The sequence below is a fragment of the Polypterus senegalus genome, chromosome 10 (genome assembly GCF_016835505.1).
Source record: "Polypterus senegalus isolate Bchr_013 chromosome 10, ASM1683550v1, whole genome shotgun sequence".
Classification (NCBI taxonomy): Eukaryota; Metazoa; Chordata; class Cladistia; order Polypteriformes; family Polypteridae; genus Polypterus; species Polypterus senegalus.
Window position 1 is genome coordinate 95,214,237 of NC_053163.1, and position 23,535 is coordinate 95,237,771.

The 23,535-nt window shown below is 38.2% G+C and overlaps 1 long non-coding RNA gene across 1 annotated transcript in view; it reads right to left on the minus strand.

Annotated features, from left to right (window-relative positions):
* The window catches only part of LOC120537359, a 36,962-nt gene extending 22,818 nt beyond the window's left edge, over window positions 1–14,144 (minus strand). The window contains exon 1 of the long non-coding RNA XR_005635305.1: window positions 13,973–14,144. This is a non-coding gene — a long non-coding RNA (uncharacterized LOC120537359). The remainder of the gene's footprint in view (window positions 1–13,972) is intronic.
* Window positions 14,145–23,535: the final 9,391 nt, after the last annotated feature.

A 23,535-nucleotide genomic window follows, 5' to 3' on the forward strand; every position in this document is an offset into this window, starting at 1 on the left:
CTGCTATATCGAAACACAGGGTCATGAGGGTCTGCTGGAGCCTATCCCAGCCAACACAGGGCGCAAGGCAGGAGCAAATCCCAGGCAGGGTGCCAGCCCAATGCAGGGCACACACACACACCAAACACACTAGGGACAATTTAGGATCGCCAATGCACCTAACCTGCATGTGTTTGGACTGTGGGAGGAAACCGGAGCAGAAATGGGGAGAACATGCAGGGAGGACCCGGGAAGTGAACCCAGGACTCCTTACTGTGACGCTACCACTGCACCACAGTGCCGTCCTGCCAAGGTCACCTGGCCTTTTAATTCAGTAGTGGGGAGCCAGGGATACACGGATAGTGAGAAATCTCTACAGAGACCACTACAGGACACTCAGAGGACATTCTTGTCTATATGAGTAGCTTTGAGGGTTGTTCTAAAGCTGGGGTCCCCAACTACGGTCCTGGAGGACCCCAGTGGCTGCAGGTTTTCATTCTAACCCTTTTCTTAATTAGTGACCTGTTTTTGCTGCTAATTATCTTCTTTTGAATTAAATTTATTTGACTTGTTCTTGGAGACTTAGACCCCTTAATTGTTTCTTGTTCCTTAATTAGCAGTCAAACAATAACGAGATACAAAATGAACCAAAACATGACTAGCAAAACATGACAAACATTGTTGATTATACAATATTTGAAAATAAAGAAAGGTGAAGGTCACAGGAATGTTGATCTGCTCAGGTCACCAAAACATTTTAACACTGTTCTTAGAAAAGAGAAAATCAACAATTTGAGAAACGTATACTATTGCACAATGAGAGCAACAACAAGCCATGGAATTAAAGAGTGGGTTTAATTAACAACAAGAATTGTTAATTAAGCAACTGGTTAAAGTGAAATTGGTTGGAGTTTGAGGCCCTGACTTGGTTGGTCCTCTGTTGGCTCACTCACTTAACATTTCATTTCTGTCTGAGTGCCATTTAAGGAAAGAAATGGAGCAATTCAAAGGAATTATGAAGAAATTTGGGGGAACAAATCTTAAAAAACAAATCAATTAAAATGAATTCAAAAGAAGTTAATTAGCAGTAAAAACAGGTCACTAATTAAGAATAGGGTTAGGATGGAAACCTGCAGCCACTGGGGCCCTCCAGGACTGGAGTTGGGGACCTCTGCTCTAAAGTAATTTCAGACTGGGGTAATTCAAACAAAGAGTGTCTGAAAAAACAGAAGACTGGGCAATAAAAACCACAGTATAGTGGTGCATGAGTACAATGTGTTGGATGATGACATGTATGCAAGCCTCCCCACTTAGTAGGGGATTTAGCCAGAGCATACCACCTCATCTGTTAAACATGGTGGTGGAGGTAATATGGCTTGGGCATGTATGGCTGCCACAGGCACTGGCACACTTACTGTATCTTCATTGATGATGTAACTGCTGATCGCAGTTGCACAATGAATTCTGAGGTGTAAAGAAACATGTATTCTGTTGATGTTCCAGTAAATTGCTTAAAATGCAATGAATGGCACTTCATTCTACAACAAGATGATGATCTCAAAAGTACTTCTAAGGAAACACAGGAGTTTTTCAAAGCTAAAAAGCTGAGAACTCTTCAATGGCCAAGCCAGTCACCCAATTTAAAACCAACTGAGCATGACTTCAATATGCTGAAGAGAAAACTTAAGGGGACAAGCCCCCGATACAAGCAGGAGCCAAACATGGCTGCATTAGAGGCTCAGCAGAGCATCACCAGAAAAGATACACAGCACCTGGTGACAGTGGCGTAGCTAGGGGCGGACGGTCTGCCCCGGGAGGCACGATTTTAGGGGGAGGCATTACTGGCCAAAAGGCTCAGTACAATTTGTGTGTAAGCAGCAGGTTTCAGAAAAATAAAAAAAAAAAAAATCAGATTTTTATCGACAAATGCTTCAAAAATAATTTTCAGACTCTCCTTCTGTGACGGCATCAGATACAGCAGTTGAAATTTATAAGGCAATAACAAAAATAAACATAAACCTTACACTGATAATAATTTCTAGGAAGATAAACAACTAATTTTTAATTTATAATTTTGTTTCATTATCAATCCGAATGCGTTCTTGCTCTGCGCAGAAAACATCGCCACCTATCTATTGTACACTACACTGGATCAGGTTTTCGCAGCATAATTATATTAAACTAATAATTAGAACACGGCTTATTAGTGCATCTATACTATATTTTTGTCTAGTCGATGCTTATAAATAATTATATGTGAAAAATTATTGCTGTTTCTCTATCTTAATTTTTCTCTATATGTCATTTTTACTTTCTATTTAAATAGGTTAACATATTCATATATGTTAGAGGGCGGCAAATTGAAGCGCCGCCCCGAGTGGCACGAACTTGAGCTACGCCACTGGTGATGTCTATGAATAACAGACTTCAAGCATTAATTGCATGCAAGGGATATGTGACAAAGTACTTAATATGACTGCTTTAATAGACCTGCCATTGCTATGTCCCAAACATTATGGCACCCTGAATTGCGAAGCCCTTGTATAAAAAGTTTTGCAATTTCTACATGCTGTGACCGAAATGTATGCAAATACCCCTAAAGGAAAGTCTGCAATGAGCACTTTAATTGTGTCTCAATTGCTTGATTTGTAATTTTAAATGGTGGTGCAAAGGGGTACTTAAAAGAAAAATGTGTCTTTGTCCCAAACATTATGGAGGGCACTGTATATAAACAGAGTTTTCCAATCTACACAGCAATGATAACATTTTCATCCATCTATCCATTATCCAACCTGCTATATCCTAACTACTGGGTCATGGGGGTCTGCTGGAGCCAATCCTAGCCAACACCGGGCGCAAGGCAGGAAACAAACCCTGGGCAGGGCGCTAGCCCACCGCAGGGTGCACACACACACACACCCACACACCAAGCACATACTAGGGACAATTTTGAATCGCCAATGCACCTAACCTGCATGTCTTTAGACTGTGGGAGGAAACTGGAGTGCCTGGAGGAAACCCACGCAGACATGGGGAAAACATATAAACTCCATGCAGGGAGGACCCGGGTCTCCTAACTGCGAGGCAGCAGCACTACCCACTGCACCACTGTGCCACCCATGATAGCTTTTAGTGTCAAGATAATTCAAGGCAATCAACATGATAAGCATCAAATAAATATTACGTATTGACTAAAACTCAGTAAAACATTTGCCTGTGACCACATTTCTCGTATTTGAGTGTTCATTTTTTGCATTAGCAAGACAGTTTTTTTGTGCTAAATAATAATAGACACTGGAATAATAGCATTAAGACACATGCATCAAAGGTGTTGTTCAGTCAGAGTAATTGCCTTGGCCCGAGTATATTATCTTGTATATTTCATATTTAATTTGTTATTTATTAAGTTATTATTATTTCTGTTATTTGTTTCCCTTTATGTAGGATCATGTTTTTTCTTTGATTTTGTTTCCCAAAATAATTCAATTGTAAATGTTGTGTTTTTATATATTTAGTATTGTTCTTATGCACCATTAATTTTGTGGGTAGGACCACCAATAGCCTGAATTTGAGAGCTGATTCTTTAGAAGTGCATTGAGTGTGTTTTTTTTTTTTTTTGATTCTTTTACTCATTTTTTGAATTTGCCTTTGGATTTGTGTATTTGGACTTGTTCACTTGTGGAATGCCTCAAAGGCATATCATTTTTCTTTGGTCCTTCAAGCATTTTTATTGCTTTTTATATGTTTGTAATAAATGCCTTTATTTATAAAAAATCTTTGTAAGACTTGCCTTCACAAGTCAGAGTTTTCATGGTTTCTCTCTTTCTTGAAGCATTGTAGATATTTCTTGAGACTTTGTTTGTATGTTGAATTTTTAAAGCCAGCTTCCCATTTATAGACCTGTTTCGGCCAAAGCTTGCATGTAACATTTGGGTGACTGGGTGGATTGGTGTGAGGGTATTCTGGCTGCTTGGTGGAGGTTCTAGTCTGCTGGTGAAATATTTTGGGAGCTTTACACCCATTATCGAATGTTTGGAACTCGAAATCATGACAAAATGTAATTAATCCTGATCCATGCATCTTTATTTAAAATTATCAATGCTACATCCTGAAGCACCTACTATACCTTCCTATTGTAGGTATACAGTATATTATACATGCTACCTATCTTAATCATCCCCCTCTACTCAAAGGATGATTGTTACTCCAGCACTTCCTCTCACTTATCCATTTCATGATGCAGATTCTCCTTCATTTGTCTTCCCAAAGGTTTTATAAAGACTGTACACCTTGCACACCTGTTTTAAGTCTGACAATTCAGGTTTTGACTCTGTCTCTTCTCCCAGCAGTCACGCAGCTGATACATTATACTTATTAACCATAACTGCATACCACAAAGGCTAGCATTTTTATCTGCTTGATGTGGTGAATTTTTATTCAAAACAAGAAAGGTAGCCAGGATAGAACAGGCATTGATGATGTAATGAAAAAAAAATAGACAAGCATAACAGAGAAAGGGCAAAAACACATCTTATAGATGCAAGTCTCAAAGTGCCTGCTCCAAGATGATGACACTTCTGGTTAAGTTCAGCTAGGCAGGAAGGGACGGGTGTAGGAGGACGGACACCTGGAAGTGACATCAGAGGTGGTAGGGCTATCAGTTACCCAGTCTGTAAGGGATGAAAGAGATGAGGCACTAATAAACAGTGCCATGTTGTGGATGGGTGAAGAATTACCACCACCCGAGCTTTTAAGCTGTCCCCAAGGTGCACCTATGTGACAATACACAAAGGTCTAAGAAATCAGCCAGCAAAACTAAAGGACTAGACAAACTGTAACCACCGTCATTCTAACATCTTAGGAGGCTGCATGGTGCCTTGATCAGGTGGTGGTGGAGGAGATCACAAGCACAGAAGAACAGGAAAGTAACAGTAGATAATAGTGGAGATCAGCACAAATAGCAGATCTCAGAAGAATATGATAATTCTATATCCTTATAGTCTATTAGGAATACAACTGAAAAATAGGTAGGAAAAAGCAAGATTAAAGTATTGAGTTTTTAGCAGTTTTACAAAATATTCCACAGTATTAGCGTGCTGAATTTCTATTGGTAAAGTATACCAAATTTTAGGTTCATAACAGCAAAACGCCGCCTCACCACTTCTTTTAAGTCTGGCTCTTGGAATTATAAGCAGACCTCCATTTGAAGATCTAAGGTTACAAATTGGAGTTTAGGAGGATAGGCATTCCAAAATAAAGGACAAAGCAAGATTAATTAAGGCTTTATAAACCGTTAGCAGTATTTTAAAGTCAATTCTGAATGACACAGGTACCCAGTATAATGACGCTAAAACTGGTGAGATGTGCTCAGATTTTCTTTTTCTAGTTAAGATTCTGGCTTCTTCATTCTGCCCTAACTGCAAGTGATTGATGGCCTTCTTAGGTAGTCCTGTTAGGAGTGCATTACAGTAATCTAGTCAACTAAAAACAAAAGTGTGAATTAATTTCACAGCACCATGTAAAGTTATAAGAGGTCTAACTTTTCCTGTATTGCTTAAGTGATGAAGATTATACATTGTAGAAACCTGTGTGAAACATTTAAAACAGTAAAAGAAGGATGGATTTGGTAATGTGCTGTTATGTGCCAGTTAATACGTCACAGGTCCAATTTGTTTGGTGAATTTAAAAGGGCAGATAAATTATGGAGCTAACTTCTCCAGTCAAACCCTCATTTAGAGTTCTCTTGTGTGTGTTTCATCTCATTTTAATTTAGTTACTTATCTCTTGGAGCTCTAGTTATTACATTATATATCTGGATTTGGGTTTTTGTGGTTACAGAGCTTATTTTTGGCAGGAGTTTTTGAATTAGACATTATTTTCTGATAGTTTTACAGTTTTTGTGTCCTTTTCAATTATTATAATGTTTTGCAAAGACATTCGAACGTGTGAAGTGTTATTGTCACAACTGGATAAATCAAAATTAATCCCTGGAAATGGTTATTAGAACCCATTATTAGTGTTACATGATATTTTTTGGCTAAATTTTCAGTTTAGCAGTTTAGTTTAGATGAACGATAGGACAGATTGACTCTTTTTTTGATTTTCTGATGCTTCTCCTCCTGGTCACCAACATTATTTCTAGTTTGCCTTTCATTCTTTCAGCAAACACAACACAAACATATTCATAAAAATTTCAGCTATCTTTTGGTTCACATGTACTTTACACAAGCAATTCTCAAACTCACCTGGGGACCCCATGTGGCTGCTGGCTTTTGTTGCCCCCAGTTTCATAATCATTGAGTGATTGAGCTCATTTGATTAGCTGACCTTTTTTGTCTTCTCTAATTCTAAATTTAGAAAAACATAAGTGTGTGATCTCTATACTTATAACACATTTAGAAATACTATGTGGGCCCTTCTGCTATGGCTTTAAATGCTTAAATCTCTTTTGTTGTTTTCCTATTAATTTGCCTTCTTTTTTGCGTCGTTTGTTACTTTAATTGTATTCTAATAATGACAATTAATACCTAGTACAGCGGACTCCCAACAAATGACACTGGATGCTGAAAGACTGCAATTGCTTCTGTGTCGGACTACTAAGGTGTTCATTAGTCAATAATAGATTAAAAATCAGAAAATCAGGAAAAGAAAAATGATAGTCCTGATGATGGTGATATAAATCTTGAAAAATAAAGTTAACAACAAAACAAAATGCAAAATTATCCTCATGGAACACAGAAATGTCGCACAATTCTCCTAAAAATATACCCAGCTTGGTCGGCACTGTTTCAGAGGACTGTTTCATTTATGTTAGGTAGATTGCCCAGAGGGGACTGGGCCGTCTCTTGGTCTGGAATCCCTGCAGATTTTATTTTTTTTCTCCCGCCGTCTGGAGTTTTTTTTGTTTTTTCTGTCTACCCTGGCCATTGGACCTTACTTATTCTATGTTAATTAATGTTAACTTACTTTTATTTTTTATTGTCTCTTCTATTTTTCTATTCTTCATTTTGTAAAGCACTTTGAACTACATTTTTTGTATGAAAATGTGCTATATAAATAAATGTTGTGGTAGTTAGGAGACTTGGGTTCGCTTCCCGGGTTCTCCCAGCGTGGAGTTTGTATGTTCTCCCCGTGTCTGCGTGGGTTTCCTCCCACAGTCCAAAGACATGCCGGTTAGGTGGATTGGTGATTCTAAATTGTCCCTAGTGTTTGTGTGTGTCCTGCGGTGGGTTGGCACCCTGCCCAGGATTGGTTCCTGCCTTGTTGGCTGGGATTGGCTCCAGCAGACCCCCGTGACCCTGTGTTTGGATTCAGCAGGTTGGAAAATGGATGGATGGATATAGCCAGCTTAGTTTTGGTAATTTCTACATTCTCCCCGAAACACAGAAACTAGGAAATAACAAGATTAATTAATGGTGGAGTACAATTAAGACAGAAGTTTGTTATATCAAAAACCTTCAGCCACATGGGGGGATAACCGGAGCTGAGTATGAGAACCACTGCTTCAGTCTGCTCTGTTTTAAAGTTAATTAAGAGAACAGCGACACTTCGATTTGCACTGGAAACAATTGTGATTTTGCTGTGAAAATTCTGTCCAACAAGACAGACACTATCAGAAGAGATAGAGCCCATGCAGTGTGTGTGCGTGTGTCTGCGTGTGTGTGTGTGCGTGCGTGTGTGTGTGTGCGTGAGAAAGATGATCAGAGTCTTAAAGAGTAGCACTTACAAGGCCACTTTCTCTGCTTAAATTCATTGACTTGGTACTCTGTACACATGATAATAGTTATCCTTTAAACACGTATATGCTAAAAAAATTACTTTTATGTTGTTGGCAACTGACAGTATAGCCACTAGCTATACACTCCAAAATATCAAGAGAGAGATGGACAAAGTGAATTAAAACACAAAGTACAAAATTAAAGGAATGACCTGTGAAAATCTGGCTGCTTCACTGTGCTAGACGAAACACCTTTTACCCTCACAAAAAAATGACACCACCTGTCATCCCCCAGTCTTTCCTTTAACCCTACAAACATAGACAGCCTAGGTCACATCTCAGCTTTTTAATAAGGTTCTTCACTGAATAAGGCAAACATGATGTCTTATACATTAGTGAAACTAGTTATATAGGTAATATACCCTCAGAATGATTCGTTCTTCAGACGGGAGTCCTTCACTCACTCGGGCACATTCCTAATATACGATGGCTAATGTCATTTTACTTTAGATGCTTTCTGCACTCTTTCTCAACTTCGAGTTCCCCTTAGCTAATTCCACTTCCTCCAGTAGTATAAAGTCATCTGTTATTGCTCTGAGGGTGATGTAGTTCAGTTCAATTTTCTCTTCCTCCAGCAACTGCTGTCAGTTTTTTTGGTTAAACTGCTGCATCATTCTTCTCAGTGCTTCAGAATTTCTTCTTGTGTACTACTTCATTTTTTTTAATTCACTGATGTTTGCTGGATCTGCCAATATAGGTTTATTTGCTATATAATTGTTAGATCTGCATATTTTCATCCATGGTGTGTGAGAATATAATAAAATATGTGTGAGGTAACAATAGCTAATTATTTTGGTTTGCAGTGTGCACTGAAATATATAAGAACTGAGATGGTCAAATAAACAAAGGATGTAGCAGAATGAAAGGTTGATGTATTACACAAAATGTACTGAAAGATGACTAAGAGATGAAGGAAATCAGCAGAAGTCCTGCAGACAACTAAAATAGACAGTTGTTACATACACAGAAATTTCAAGGGTGGTGGCTCAACCGAAAGGGTTTAAGAAGAATAAGAATAAAATAAAGCTGACTTTTATTTTATACTAGCCATCCCCAGTAGCTTTGCCCATGTAGTAGTGAAACAGGACAGTGAGAAGGGCCCTGCCCGGCTTCCCACTTCTGATGTCAGGCTTCCTCCTCCCCTCTGCCCGCAGTTAAGTGGAGGTAAAGTGAATACCCCGAGGCTGGTGCGTGAGTGAGGAGGGCCACGCCCCCCTCGCCTCAGCCAGCTGCATGTCTCTTGGATTCGTGCATATAAATCGGTACCGCATGTGAACTGTTATTCTTAGCACAATGAGAGAAGTCACAAAATCAACCGGAATGTTCAAGCAAATTATAGAAAAAAAAACGATCTAAATCCGTTAAGGAGTTCTCTCGTGAAACGCGTACCGACATACAGACAGACAGATTCACAGACAGACAGACATATGTTGGATTTTATATATATAGAATAATGAACCAACCAGTGTAAAATGTATGCATTGACTGGCACTGTATGTAAACTGAATAGTTTATAAAAGAAACTTCTATCCTTTGTTTCTCTGATCATTCTGATCATGTTGCTGTGAGAGATACTCCCTCCTTAGCATGGAGTTGCAGGAGTAATAAATGACATAGATGGACAAGCTTTCATTCTGCTTGATTACTGACTGAAAAAGGTTTTATCAGACTTGTCCTGTTAGAGGATAAGTTTCTTTCTTTAATTAATATGTTTGATTTCTACCACATGTGCACCTTGATTCCTTTAGTTAGAATAAATGGCCTTTGTGTAATCCATCATTTTTCAACCATTTCATGTACAACTTCATTTTCCAGTTTACCTTTTAAGCAAAATGTTAGTTATGCGTTATGCTTTATTTTCAGACCTCTATTTGTGGAACATGAAACAAAGTTTGTCTTTTGTCTTTTTTATTTAAAGTTATCCACCTTAATAAAAGGACAAGTGTCTGTGTATGTGTGTCCATCCAGTTGCTATGTCTCTGTAATTCCAACTGATGGTGCATCACAAATATTTTTAGTAAAAAAATGCATTGCATTTGTCATTCCAACAGATGGCACATCACAACCATTAACACTGCTTTTAAGAATACCATACCAATTGGCATATAACAGGGACATATGCGTTTGCATTTTTCGTTTCAACAGACAGTGTATCAAAAATATTTTTAGTAATTAATTATTATTATAAATATTTTATTATTTATCTATTAGAATGAAAAATGCAATGCATTTCACTACTGCATGCACTACAAAACACTTTCCAGTAGCTGGTGCACTACAAAAATTAATGGTGAAGTCCACGTTGATTGCTTAGATTTCAACTCGTGTTAAACAGGTAGCACAGTTAGTATTTTCTTAATTCATTGAAATACCCTGATGCTGTTGCCTTGCAACTCTGCTATAAGTTGACACAATTTGCAAACTGACAGACTTAAGTAATTATCCTATTTCATTAGTAATGTTTGCCTTTTAACCTTCTTGGAGACCCTATTTCACCAATGGAAGTTTGGAATTCCTCTGCATACCCGTAGCAGTGACTGTATAAATCCATGCATAAATTTGCTGTTTACAAATGCAGGACAGATATGTTGATTTTTTTATGAACACATCTATTGCTGAACAGAATGAATGAAATCCATAAAGGAACAGGATGTGTGAAATTACACAATTAAAAACAGCCAGTGAACACCCCCAAGCCTCGTCAACCCTAGAGAGAATGACTAAATGGAGTCTGTGTGACTGACTAATTAAAAAGAGCAGTGGTACATAGCTGGACTGAAAAAGAAGAGGCATCAAGGAGGATGAGCTGCCATTATGACCCTTCACCAGATATCTTGTCACCCACAAGCTTGGTAAATGTAGGCAATTTCCTGATGTTGGGGCCAGATGCACCATTAACCCTCAATGCTCCAGATGAATCAGATTACAGAAAGAAGATTTCCTAGAGTCAAAAGAGAAAAAAAACAAAGGCTTTCCAGTGAGAGTCCAGTGGCAGTTTGGCAGTGATGACACCCACAGAGAAGAACTTCTGCTGGATTGGACTAAGAGGGAGAGTGGAGAAGTGCCATACCAGGATTTTATGCTGCCAGTGGTGACAAAAGACTTTAATGTGCACCTGTAGAACTTTGTGAAAATCATATAATAATTGGCAGGGAAGACATGTCAGTATTCAATAAAAGACGATTGAGGTCGGGGTACTTTCTCCTGACCCCTAGACTGCTGTATCTGCAACTTTGAAAAGAAAAGAGATTCTTCTTTACACTGAGCACATGTGACTTATTCTTTTTGTTTTGAGATGTAGTGTGCAACATAAAAGTGCTGCTCACTAAATTTTGACAGCAGGACAAGATTTGCACGTGACAACTAACTGCTTTAAAAGATGTCATGTATGAAATGCATAGAACAACATGAAACAAATAGTTCATGTGCTTCAGGAAACACATAATGACAATACCTACTTATTTATTGGGGGGGGGGGCATAAACAGTGTCTGCAACAGTGTGAAGAACTTGACAATACCTGTTAGTAGCCAGCTTCACCTCCAAGTTGTTACAACAACCTAGGACCACCATTTGTTGTCTTGTGAGAGATGCATTATTTTTCACAGATTTTGGGGAGTAATAAAGACAAGTAGATAGTGTGAGATAGAAATAAACCTAAAAAATAGAATGACTTTCTATCTGACCTGAAATGAATGCAAACAAAACATAAATAGTTCAAATTAAAATGTTTCTAAACATAAGGAACAACAGGGCGGTGCAGCAGACCGTGCTGATGCCTTGCAGATCCAGCTTCCTGGGTCTGATTTCTACACCTGGATGTTGTCTGTGTGGAGTTTGCACAATCTACTCATGACTGTATGGATTTTCCTCCAGTTACTCCAGTTTTCCTCCCATATTCCCAAAGATGTTTGTTTCATTGGTAATTTAATAGTCCTTGTGTAGGTGATTGCGTGAGTTTATGTGTGTGTTAGTGTGTGTTAGGCTCCTGGGTACAGTTCTACTGGAATGAGCTCTATCCACACACAACCCTGAGTTTCATTGATAAGGTATGTGAGTTGATTTTGTATTTACTTTAAGTTTTTTTATCTTGTTTTTCTGATTCCTTCCTACACTAAATGCATCCATTTTGGTTTTTTTTTCTGTCTGCTGAGAAAAATGATAATTTTTTCATTGTTATATTGTGATGCCATTTTTTTTGCAATTTTGCATTGCTGCTTCCATGAGAATTTTTCACAGAATTCATTGGTGGGAGTGCAGTGTGTGACATCTAGAGTGACCACATAAAGGCTGGTTAATGCATCCCTTAAGAATGCAAAATCTGGATAAACGTAGTTACTGATTCTTTAATCTTTCCTTGGTTTAAATAGCTAAATTTCTGGCATATTGATTTTGATTCTTTACTAAAGATTGGCATTAGTGAAAGATAGTCTTGATCTCTTGGTTACCAAACCTCTCGACATTTTCACTACGTCCAACTTTCAGTCCTGACTCTTTCTGCTTGCAGGTCACAACAGTATGGGAATGTAACATTGTAAACAGAAGGCTCATAGGCTTAGAGAACACAGAACAGCATTAGACCTTTCTACACAATGAAAATTAAAGCAACAGCAGTTCTGAAATTTTTGCCTGTAACTAGAGATAAAATCTAAAAGTGGAACAGTAAACTTTGGAATATTGTTATGATGCATGGCACACATAAAGTAGGAACTCTAGAGAAAACAGAGCATAAAATCTTTGGAGCAGAAAAGACTATGATATGCCTGCAAATATTAGAAAGCTGTTTTCCTTTCCCCTGGAATCAGTAGTGGAAGATTTCATCTCTGAGAAAGAGTTTGGAAAGAGCTCAAGAACAAACTTCCGTAGCTTTATATCTATAGCATTAATTAATTTTGTTGAAATTGAAACAAAAAGTTTGAGTCATCAGGTTCATGAAATTGACATGACCATGAAGCCGAGGTTTTGGCATTCTTCTTGCAACTGAGCTATCCACCCCACCTTTCAAAAGACTGTCACAAATAAAAAGTGTTGCTAAGCAACATAATAAAGTGGGCAGGGCTAGAGGTGTGGTGCAAACCAAAACCTGACGCTTCACTGATGGATATGTTTGGTTTGTCTGGAAAAAGGAATATTGCAAAACAAGTACGACAAGTTAAGCAATGCATAGTTCAAAAGAGCATTTAAACCATTAGAAGTATTAGACAGCTAATGATTTCAATAAAGTAACAAAACACAAAAAAATGTTCTGGGCTAACTGAGGTTCTATGATACAATGAACAGAAAATGAATAAAATTCTGACTGACTGAACAATAACACGACAATAAACATGACCTTGCACATAATATTAGAAAGATCCTAAACTTCATTAACAGTGAACAACTCTGACATTTTTCAGTATATAGCAGCATTTGTCCTCAGCAAGCATGCTTGGCTGCCTTTGAAAGCTGTTGAATTATTCCTTTACTGCTAAGGTTTCTGTTGTAACTTATAAGGGTTTCATTCAGTCCTCTTCTCATTTCTGTACTTTTTGTTATTGTACAGTTGAGCATTTTAAAATGTTGTGTTATAACAGTGATGTGCCCATCAGTGTGATCTTAGGACGTCTGTGTTTCGTCTTATGCTTGTCTTTCATGACCACAATTGCTATTCCCTTTGCCAGTTACGTGACACAGAAATTGTGTGATGTATTGTATCATCATGTTCTTCAAATTTAAGATGGATGCTAGCACACCAATGTATTGTATTCATTTACAATGTACAACATGTATTTTGTAGGTTAGTTAGGGGAAAACTAATCAACATAGTTAAAAGACCCTTTTGCTTGCTCTCATTTGACTGTGAATTTCATTTCTCTGTATTGGGCTTTGAAGATTGACATTCTACTGTGTCATACTTTATGTCTTTCTTTTCCTCGTCTTAGAGGAAGCTAAGATACTTTCAAGAAGACTTGAGCCTTTAACTACATGTTGGCATTTATCTTAGTTGTGTTTGCTCGGCACCCTTGATTCTCAGTTTTAACCCAAGGGCTTAACAAGTCTTTATATGCCAAACCAAAGTAGTTTCATTTAGCAGTTGCAACCTTTTTTCTGTTTATTGATTTCTATGAGTTAATTAGATTTTTCTTTTTCTTTAGTATTTGATGTTTTATATACATATATATATTGTCACACGAATGCGCACAAGGGACAGCTTAAGAGCTCTGGTGATTGTAATTACCTGCTGCTCCAGGGGTTGGTGCTGAGTTCTAATGCCTTTTATCTTCCTTCCTCTGCAGAACAGATGACTGACAGCTGTAACATCTCTACATCTCTAACGTCTGTCTGCCTGGACCCGCCTCTTCCTGCTGGAATGATCAAATATCAACAATCTCTTGTTGTCATTCCAACATCCATCTGCAGAAATGAAATTAAACTGGTAATTAAAAAGTGCCCATAATAACCACATTAACAAAAAAACACAAAAAACTACATAATAAAAAAGTTGACCCATAACCCCATAGACTTTGTGATAAAGGTGTCATAGATAAACGATAAATAGAATTAAATAACATTAATACATAAATATAGTAAGATAACTATGGCTAAAGTAAATATTATTCCATTATGCTTAGTAATTAGCAGCAAGTGAAAAGGCAGTAGCAATAGTTTACTACATAAGACTACTGAAACAAAATGCAAAATGTAGTATGAATCATAAAGAATGTACAGTCAGATTTAGTGATGTTGTATTCATTAGTCTAATAGCATCCAAGAAGAAGCTGTTCTTCAACCTGGTAGTGCTAGTCAGTAAGCTGTGCAATTTTCTTTCCGATGGGAGGATGAATGACATCTTCCATAATGGAGGAGGCTTTACTTTTGCACCTGCTGGTGTAAATATCCTCAATACTGGGTAGGCTGCTGCTGACGATCCATTGGGCAGACTTAGCTACCTGTCGCAGTTCTCTCCTGTCTGCAGCTGAGCAGCTGCTGTACCACACTGTAATACAGGAGGTAAGGATGGTCTGTACTACACACTTGTCAAAGGAGGTCAGAATAGAGGGGCACAGACCAGCCCATTTCAGCCTCCTCATGAAGCAGATGTGTTCGTGGGCTTTTTTAACCAGACAGTATTGTAACTTCAAGAGAGGTAATATGCACACCCATGTATTTGAAGGTGACAATTTCAACCTCTTCTCCATTGATGTAAAGGGGGAGAGGAGGGAGAGTGCCAGTCTGCCAAAAGTCCATAATCGTTTCATTAGTTTTCATGACATTAATGCTAAGGTTGTTGTCCTTACACCAAGCTTCCAGTATAGCCACTTCCGTCCCGTATGCTCATCATTATGAGTGACAAGACCTACCACTGCTTTGTCATTTGCAAATTTCACTATGTGATTCTTTGAATAATGAGATATTCAGTCATATTTCATCAGAGTATACAGTAGGGGGCTCAAAACGCACCCCTTGGGTGTCCAGGTGTTGAGAATGATGGTGGAAAATATAATACTGTGGATTCTGACTGACTGGGGCCTGTTTGTTAGAAAGAACATAGGAAGGACACATGACTAAATGTTAGGCCATTGTAAAACACAGCTCACTTTGGAACTTGCATCCGATACAATACCTGCCAAATAATACAAAGAGTACACAACACATGTTTTGGCCTAATTAAGGCTCATCAGGTGTATGCACCTTTGCTTCCCTTTATGGGGATCAAACCTCAGACGTTAGTGCCTGAGGCAAAGCCTCTAACATTGCACCAAGACGGCTGGTTCTCTTACTTGACAGGGTGAAGATCAGAGTATTACATTCACAGGTCTGAATCCATCCATTCATCCATGTGCTAACCCGCTGAATCCGAATACAGGGTCACGGGGGTCTGCCGGAGCCAATCCCAGCCAACACAGGGCACAAGGCAGGAACCAATCCTGGGCAGGGTGCCAACTCACCGCAGAGGTCTGAATCTCAATCTGATTATTTGGATGGCTACCTACCAGCAAAGGTGCATACACCTGATAAGTCCTAATTAGGGCGAAACACGTGTCGGGTACTCTTTGTATTATTTGGCAGGTACTGTATCACATATCTATGTTCTGCTTTTCACAACTGAGAGGACATGGTGGATATTTGCTGATTGGTTGACCAACCACATGCTGTACATGGTAGGTAACCATCCAAATAATCAGATTGTGATTCAGTGATGTCCCCTGCAGCTCCACCCGCATAGCAGTGAAAGAGGACAAACTTTAAAAATCAACAAACAACCAGGTATCACTAGCTAAGTAGAGGCAAGCTACGCTCCAACATGTCGCGAGAGGTAGACCAACTCAAACAGAGGCTGGTGCGTGAATGAGGAGGGACCCGCCTGGCTCTTCACTCCTGACTTCACACTTCCCCCTCCCCTCAGCCTGCTGTGTAACTTAGTGCAATGAGAGAAGTCACAAAATCAACTGGAATGTTCAAGTAAATTATAGAAAAAAACACAATCTAAATCCGTTAAGTAGTTCTGTTATGAAAAGAGGACAGACAGACATTAGATTTTATATATAGGGTGGTCCAGATCTAAATATGCAACTTTTAATGTTATGCAGAAAAAAAATGCAAGACAAAAGAACTATTTGAAATATCTTGTAATAAATGAAAATGGACTTACATTGCATTAATTCACTGATTTTCCATGTAATGTCAAACTTGTCCTCCATTCAGTTGTGAATTCTCTATGTAATAAACTTAATAAGTTATGGCGTAATGAAAATTGCATAATTAGATCTGGACCACCCTGTATATAGATATAGAGACTAGCCATCCCCTGCGGCTCCACCCACGTAGTAATGAAACAGGACAGTGAGGAGGGCCCCATCTGGCTCCCCACTCCTGACGTCATGCTTCCCCCTCCTCTTGGCCTGCAGACTCTGTCTCAGATTAGCGTGAATATATCGCTCCTGCAAGTGAAATATGATTCTTAGCGTGATTAGAAAAGTAGCAAAATCAACTGTATTGTTCAAGTAAGTGATAGAAAAAACCCGATTTAAATCTGTTAAGTAGTTCTCTCGTCCGCTAGCTAAGCGGAGGTAAGGTACATGCCCCGATGCTGGCGTGTGAATGAGGAGGGCCCCGGTCCCCTCCCCTCAGCCAGCTGTGTGTCCCTCAAATTTGCACAAATAAATTGGTACTGCAAGCGAACTATGATACATAGTGCAATAAGAGAATTCACAAAATCAATGGGAATGTTCAAGCAAATTATAGAAAAAAACCCGATCTAAATCCGTTAAGTAGTTCTCCCATGAAAAGTGGACAGACAGACAGGCAGGCAGACAGACAGACAGGCAGACAGACTTTGGATTTTATATATACAGTATATCGAGATATAGCCACACTCATGTGTATGGGAGACACATTCAGGGCTCATCTGGTAGTTGTGCTTTTCCCAGACTGACATCAGATGCTGTACAGATGAGTCCACGTAGGACTCTTGCATCTTCATGTTTCTCATTATTGCAGTATTGAGAGGAGCTTTAGCACAGTGGAAAGCTATGATGCTGTTTATGGTCAAAATGGATGTTGCCACAAAGGACCCATTTGTTTTTTTCCTGTGAATGTTCACAGGAACACAATATTTGAGTGTCTTTGCCAGAATGATTTGCCAAGCACCACATATTTTACTGAGAGGTTATTCAAATCTGTAAAACTTTCTCAATGCTTCCTAAAACTGCAGAAAAAAAAATAAACCTCCATATTTAGCGAAACATCCCTTTGAAAACGTACCTTTTGTTTTTTGAATCCTGCAGTTCAAACAGCAGCATGGGAAGACAGGGAAAACTGATTTCCTCAACATTTTATTTTTTTTACATTTAAAAATATGTTGATGGAAAAGTCATCAGTTCCTTCCAAGTCCTGATAAATGTGAGCTTTTCCCTTGGTGTTTACAGGCCTTCTATTTCAGGCATGCTCTCTCTTCACTGTTCTTGTCCATCTCAAATAGAGGTTTTACACTTCACAGCGTGGCATAAACTATTTGGTCTTGGCACAGCTTCTCAAATCATACTTAAAGCAGATGTTTTGGAAGCCTGATGGACGCCCTCCAATAACAGCTAGAACGAAAAACAAAAAAAGCAAAGAAAAGTAGCCTGCAAAAAAAAAAAAAAAACGAGATTAGAGATTAAAAGCAAACAGGCAGATTGTTGGAAAGGTTCACTGCTTTCCTGAAAAGTTCAATGTCCTCACAGCACAGTGCTATCTCTGTATCTTTCTTTACAATGCACTTCCTTGGCTTGATCCCTTGACCAAGGATTTAATGTGACATCAAGTAGGATGAATGGCGCCTTCCGATGGATATGACTGCCTTTCCTTATGCATTCATTGACAAATGCTGTAAAAGCACAATAAGTAAGCAAATAAACATGAGGTGCCCCATACAACTCAAGCTACTTCTTCTATGAAATATAAATATTCAGTGATGAAAGCCACTTGCTTTTTACTAAAGCACTTGCTTCCCTATAGTGAAATATAAATATTCTTTACCTTGCGTGAACTGCATGAATGCATTCCTAAAGCACATTCCCTTGGTGTTGAAACACTCTTTTATTATGCATTACTTTGCTGATGCTCATTTAGCTGTTCAGTTAAAGTCTGATTTACAAAACTTGTATACACACAAAAAGAGGCCTGAAATATGCGTATGCAACTTTCTAAGCAATCAAAAATTTTGCAGGAGATCTTGTGTATATTTATGGCAACTCTGACCCATCCATATGTAACATTTCAGAGGAACTGGCAAAATAATGACACCCTTGATCAAGTAGGGAAAGGTAACCAAACTAGCTAAATGATGACTGAGTATCACTGAGCTATGTGTATTGACATGATATACCTATTACACCTTAAAAGTTATAATTATATACTGGGCTGAGGGCTGATACTGTGAATTTGCATTGAAGAACTTTTTTGGTTATTCATCAATTTATGAAGAGTAGGCTACCTGTTGTAACTTTCTCAGGGAACTGGCGAACAGGTTAGGAATATCTCAGCCAAGCTTTACTCCATCATGCTCACTGTGCTGGAAACTATTAACAGACTGACATTGCGCTATACCAAGTTTTCAAATAGGGTGTGTACATAAATAAAACATAACATGATTTTGAAGTGTTTGCTTTTCCTAACATAATCAGACCAATTCATTGCACTCATATTACTATAAGGGCACCTAGTGAGAATGAAGCTCCTTTTGTTAACCATAAGCAGTTACCTTCCATTAACGCACAAGTTATTTGTGATGTTAAGATGAGACCTATACAGTTACAGCAAAAGAAGATTAAGAGGTGACATGATTGAAGTGTTTAAAATTATGAAGAGAATTAGTAACAATAACAACAACAACAACATTTATTTATATAGCACATTTTTTATACAAAAAATGTAGTTCAAAGTGCTTTAAATATTAAGGAATAGAAGAATAAAAGACACAGTAAGAAAATAAAATAAGTCAACATTAATTAACATAGAATAAGAGTAAGGTCCGATGGCCAGGGTGGACAGAAAAAACAAAAAAAACTCCAGACGGCTGGAGAAAAAATAAAATCTGCAGTACAGTGGATCGAGGCTCTTATTTTAAAATGAGTTCATCAAGAACACGGGGATAAAGTTGGAAACAGTTAAGGGTAAATTTCGCACAAACATTTGGAAGTTTTTCTTTACATAAAGAACGATAGACACATGAAATAAGCTACCAAGCAGTGTGGTAGACAGTAAGACTTTAGGGACTTTCAAAATTCAACTTGATGTGTTTTTTTTGGAAGAAGTAAGTGGATAGGACTGGCAAGCTTTGTTGGGCTCAATGGCCAGTTCTCGTCTAGAGTGTTCTAATGTTCTAATGAGACTGACAAACGTTGCATGCTGGTCTGGTTTAACCCACAATTCATTTATTTTGCGACAAAGCAGCTTTGGCAGACATGACAGTACTGACAGTACTGTACATGATGGCTAGCTTGTTGGTAAGGTACTAGATGAACCCTCAGTTTTCCATATGGACTGTACTGTTCATTGTAACAGCAATCATGTATTACATGTGACTGGTAATAGTGGCTATCCACTAAGAAGCAGGCACCTAGCACCTTTTGCCAAATGCCAGAGTGCAGAGAAGAGGCATTTTAATCTGTGATCTTGCATGTTCAGATGTGGAGCACAGCCAGATACTCTTGAATGTAGGTGGCAGGACCTTGATACATCAGGAGGGAGGCTGCCCTTCCAGTCAGTGATGTTCTGCACCATCGTGATTGCATATGCATGAGGTTGATTAGCATGTTCCATATATGGCTGTTTCAGGGAGGCAACCAGGCGGGTTTCGAGGTGAGTTCATGAACACATATTTGCAAGATGATTTTGAAAAGGTAAATTGTGCAGAAATGTGTTTACGTCAGGTTTTATAAATCATATTGGTTTTTAATGTATGCATTTGCCGGTTTTTTGGAGTGTGTATATTTGTACACTGAAATCCATACAAAGTTTTATAAATGAGACTCCAGGTCAGTCCATTGACAACAAAATACATTTTCTCCCATGCACTGTAAATCAGCTTTCCCCACATGTAATTCTTTTAATCTGTCTGTGCTGGATAGATCTACCATATGGACAAAGTCCTCTACATCAATCATATTGTCAGTAAACTCTGTATATTAATTTGACTGTTTCCAATTAAACTTAAATTAATCGAGTAACTGAGTGTATGGACATTCTGACTTGAAGTAGATTAATTGCAGGCTCATCTCAGAGTTCCAATGTTTACAGTTTGTCTGGTTATATATTTTATACTGGTTTCTATTAAATTATTGTATTATTTGTCATACTGATTATAATAAAGTGATATAGACAAAATAAAAATGACTAAATCCAGGGAGAAGAGGGATTAATAGTTAGCCCTACTACCTCACAACCACAAGGGACCAGATATGAATGTCATCTCCAGTGCTCTCACTGGGTGAATTAGCCAGTTCTCTCCTTGAATGTATCACATTTTCTCTGGCTATTCCAGTTTTCTCCTAATATGTCAAGACATGCAGGGTTTGGGTTATTGGTAATGGTGAACTGTCATTGCAATAAAGAAAATAGGTGTATTTTACTTAACCCATGCATGGGTTTGGCACTGGTACTTGTTTAGGCCTTTCATGTACTAAACTACGGCTCACCATGACCCTAAATTGGAAAAAAAATATGTTTAAAAAATGAACAAATGTTTTAATTGGACCTTACCAACGTCTGCTTTTACTTGGATTCTTCCCTTAATTAAGCAGACTTTAATTTCCAAGTTTCTCTGTTTTGGTGTCAATCCAGAAATAACAAAACTGAGTTTGCTAATGTTTCATTGGAATGCAGTATTGCAATTATGTGTGTAATAATTTAGTACGTGTTTAAGATTTTTGGCATCCTTATTATCAGTGCCTTTCAGGGAGCTCTGTTATTTAAGCTTACTAATTCACTTGCTAGTGGGACTGACACGCAAAGCACTGCAGCTTTTCTCCCTGCACTGTCATCTGCCCTGGTGTCTGTTCCACTTGTCATTAATTGTCATCATTATGATACAGATAAGAGAGCAGACTCCACAGATGAATTATTGAGAAAATGACAAAAGAGAATTAAGAATTTAAGAAATGGAAAAATTAAAAGCATTTCAAAATCTTTTCTCAACCTCAAATTACTGCACCTTTCCAAATGAAGAAGATATAAAGAAGAATGAAGAATGAGACCAACTAAATAAAATGAATGAAATCAATGAGAAAGTAATTGACTCACTGGTTGTGAAACTGGTTAGAAGAAAAACCTGCAGCCACAGTGGACTCAGGACCGAACTTCAGACCCTCTGCTATATGCTGCTTTTCTCCACATCAATAGGATGTTACAACATCTCAGAAAAAGACCAAGTCTTGTATTTCTGCTACTTCATGCTAGAAAGAAAGTTAAGTGGTAAGTTAAGTTAGCATTTGGTGGTGGCTTTACCAGTACAAAGATATGTACAATAAAAGGCATCCTTTACAATCTGATAATAATTATACTAATAATAATAAATGATAATGAAATATAAAAAGTAGCCAAGGGGATAGAATATAACCTGAGCACTTCTTAATTTGGCACTCCTTAAATATTCTATGTATCTATGACCTTAATGGCAGTGGCAGAGAACATTGGAGGATGCCTTAGTAAGGAGAAGAGCTGAAGTGCACAGGTTTAGGTGGGGCATCGATGAATGGAGACCCTGAAGAGTGATTTAGTAAATTTCAGAGTGCACGCTGTAAACTAATCCCATGATGTTCACTGCCCATGGGGAGGCAGTGCTGTGCAGTAAGACTGAGGGCTGACAGAGGGGGACAAGCCAGCTGACATCCCCCAGAAGCACCCTGGTTTGCATTACTTACAGCCTGATCCATAGTGGCCTGACTGTGGAGTTCTCAGTTAGCTTAATTAGCCATGTAATCCAGACATCGTGGGTCTGCACCTGACCACCAGCAGTTAGCACAGTGCTAAATGTGTGATTTGGGATGGGTTGCGGTGTGATTCCATGACAATACAACCCAGCTCTATTTTAATTTTCTGCCTGCTTTACAAACACTTTATGGTTGCTTTTAAAATGTTTAAATCCAAATGACCATGGTTTTGGATAACTGGGACATTGTTTAGTATAAAGGTCTCAAAGAAACCTTTTTTTTTTTTGCTTTGTTTAAATTTCTTTGCCACATACTACTATAATATTATTATCATAATTAATAGGTATCCTAATAATCTGCCTTTTACTCATTCACACTTAGCAGAATGCTTAGGTACAGATCATTTTTATTGTGACTTAAAATGTAATATCATATAGTGTCCGGTGGCAGTAAGTGTTTTTGAATTAAAATGCCCTGTTATTGTCTTAAACCTTGCTCAAATTCACTAAGGAACTGATTTTCTTTTTAGTGTGAAACAGCATTAATGCATGAGTCAACAAGTTTACAACAGAAAATATTTTGAAATGTTGCTGGAACATACAGTAAATATTCTGAAAAGGGTTTTAGAATCTCACAAATTACTCCAAGCTTTCACGTTAAAGTAAAATAAGTAAGACATATTGTATTTTCATAGCACTTCTATATACTGTATACATACTGACAAGTTTTCTTAACTACAGGTAGTATTTTAAAGAAACTGGTGTATTAAACTACACTAGAAATAAAAAGGAAACAAGGAAAGGGAACAGATAGACTTCCACAACCAGCAGTGTATCCTGCCAGCAGGAGGACTGGATTGAGATTGTAAACAATCATGCATTCTCCACATGTGAAAATGGAGATATGCACTGAAGTAATTTCTTTTTCTTCTGTCTTTGTCTTCTTTGTTTAGTTTTTTTGGCTGGGTAAATGGTATGCAGTGCATTACAGTTCTAGAGAAGGTAGCTAATGCTTCCATTATGTACAGTGTAATACAGTAAATGAAAACCAGACAGCACAATGAGCTGGGGTATCACCCTACTAAAACCTGTCTAATTGCCAAAAAATATGAAGAGCACAGAAAATAAAGATCAATGGCATCTGTCTGGAAACAAAAAGTCTGCATTATCTCAGGTTGCTTCTGTGCAAGTGCTCTGTCTCCTTCAGTCGCGGGTTCAAAACTGAAGGCCTGCTTCTGGTAGCAGTCACATTAATATACCGTAAAGTAGGAGTTCTCAGACTCAGTCCTGGGGACCCTCTATGGCTGCAGGCTTGTGTTACAACCAATCAGTGATAATAATTGATCTCATTTAATTAGCTGGTCTTTTCCCTCTTGTCTTATTCTACT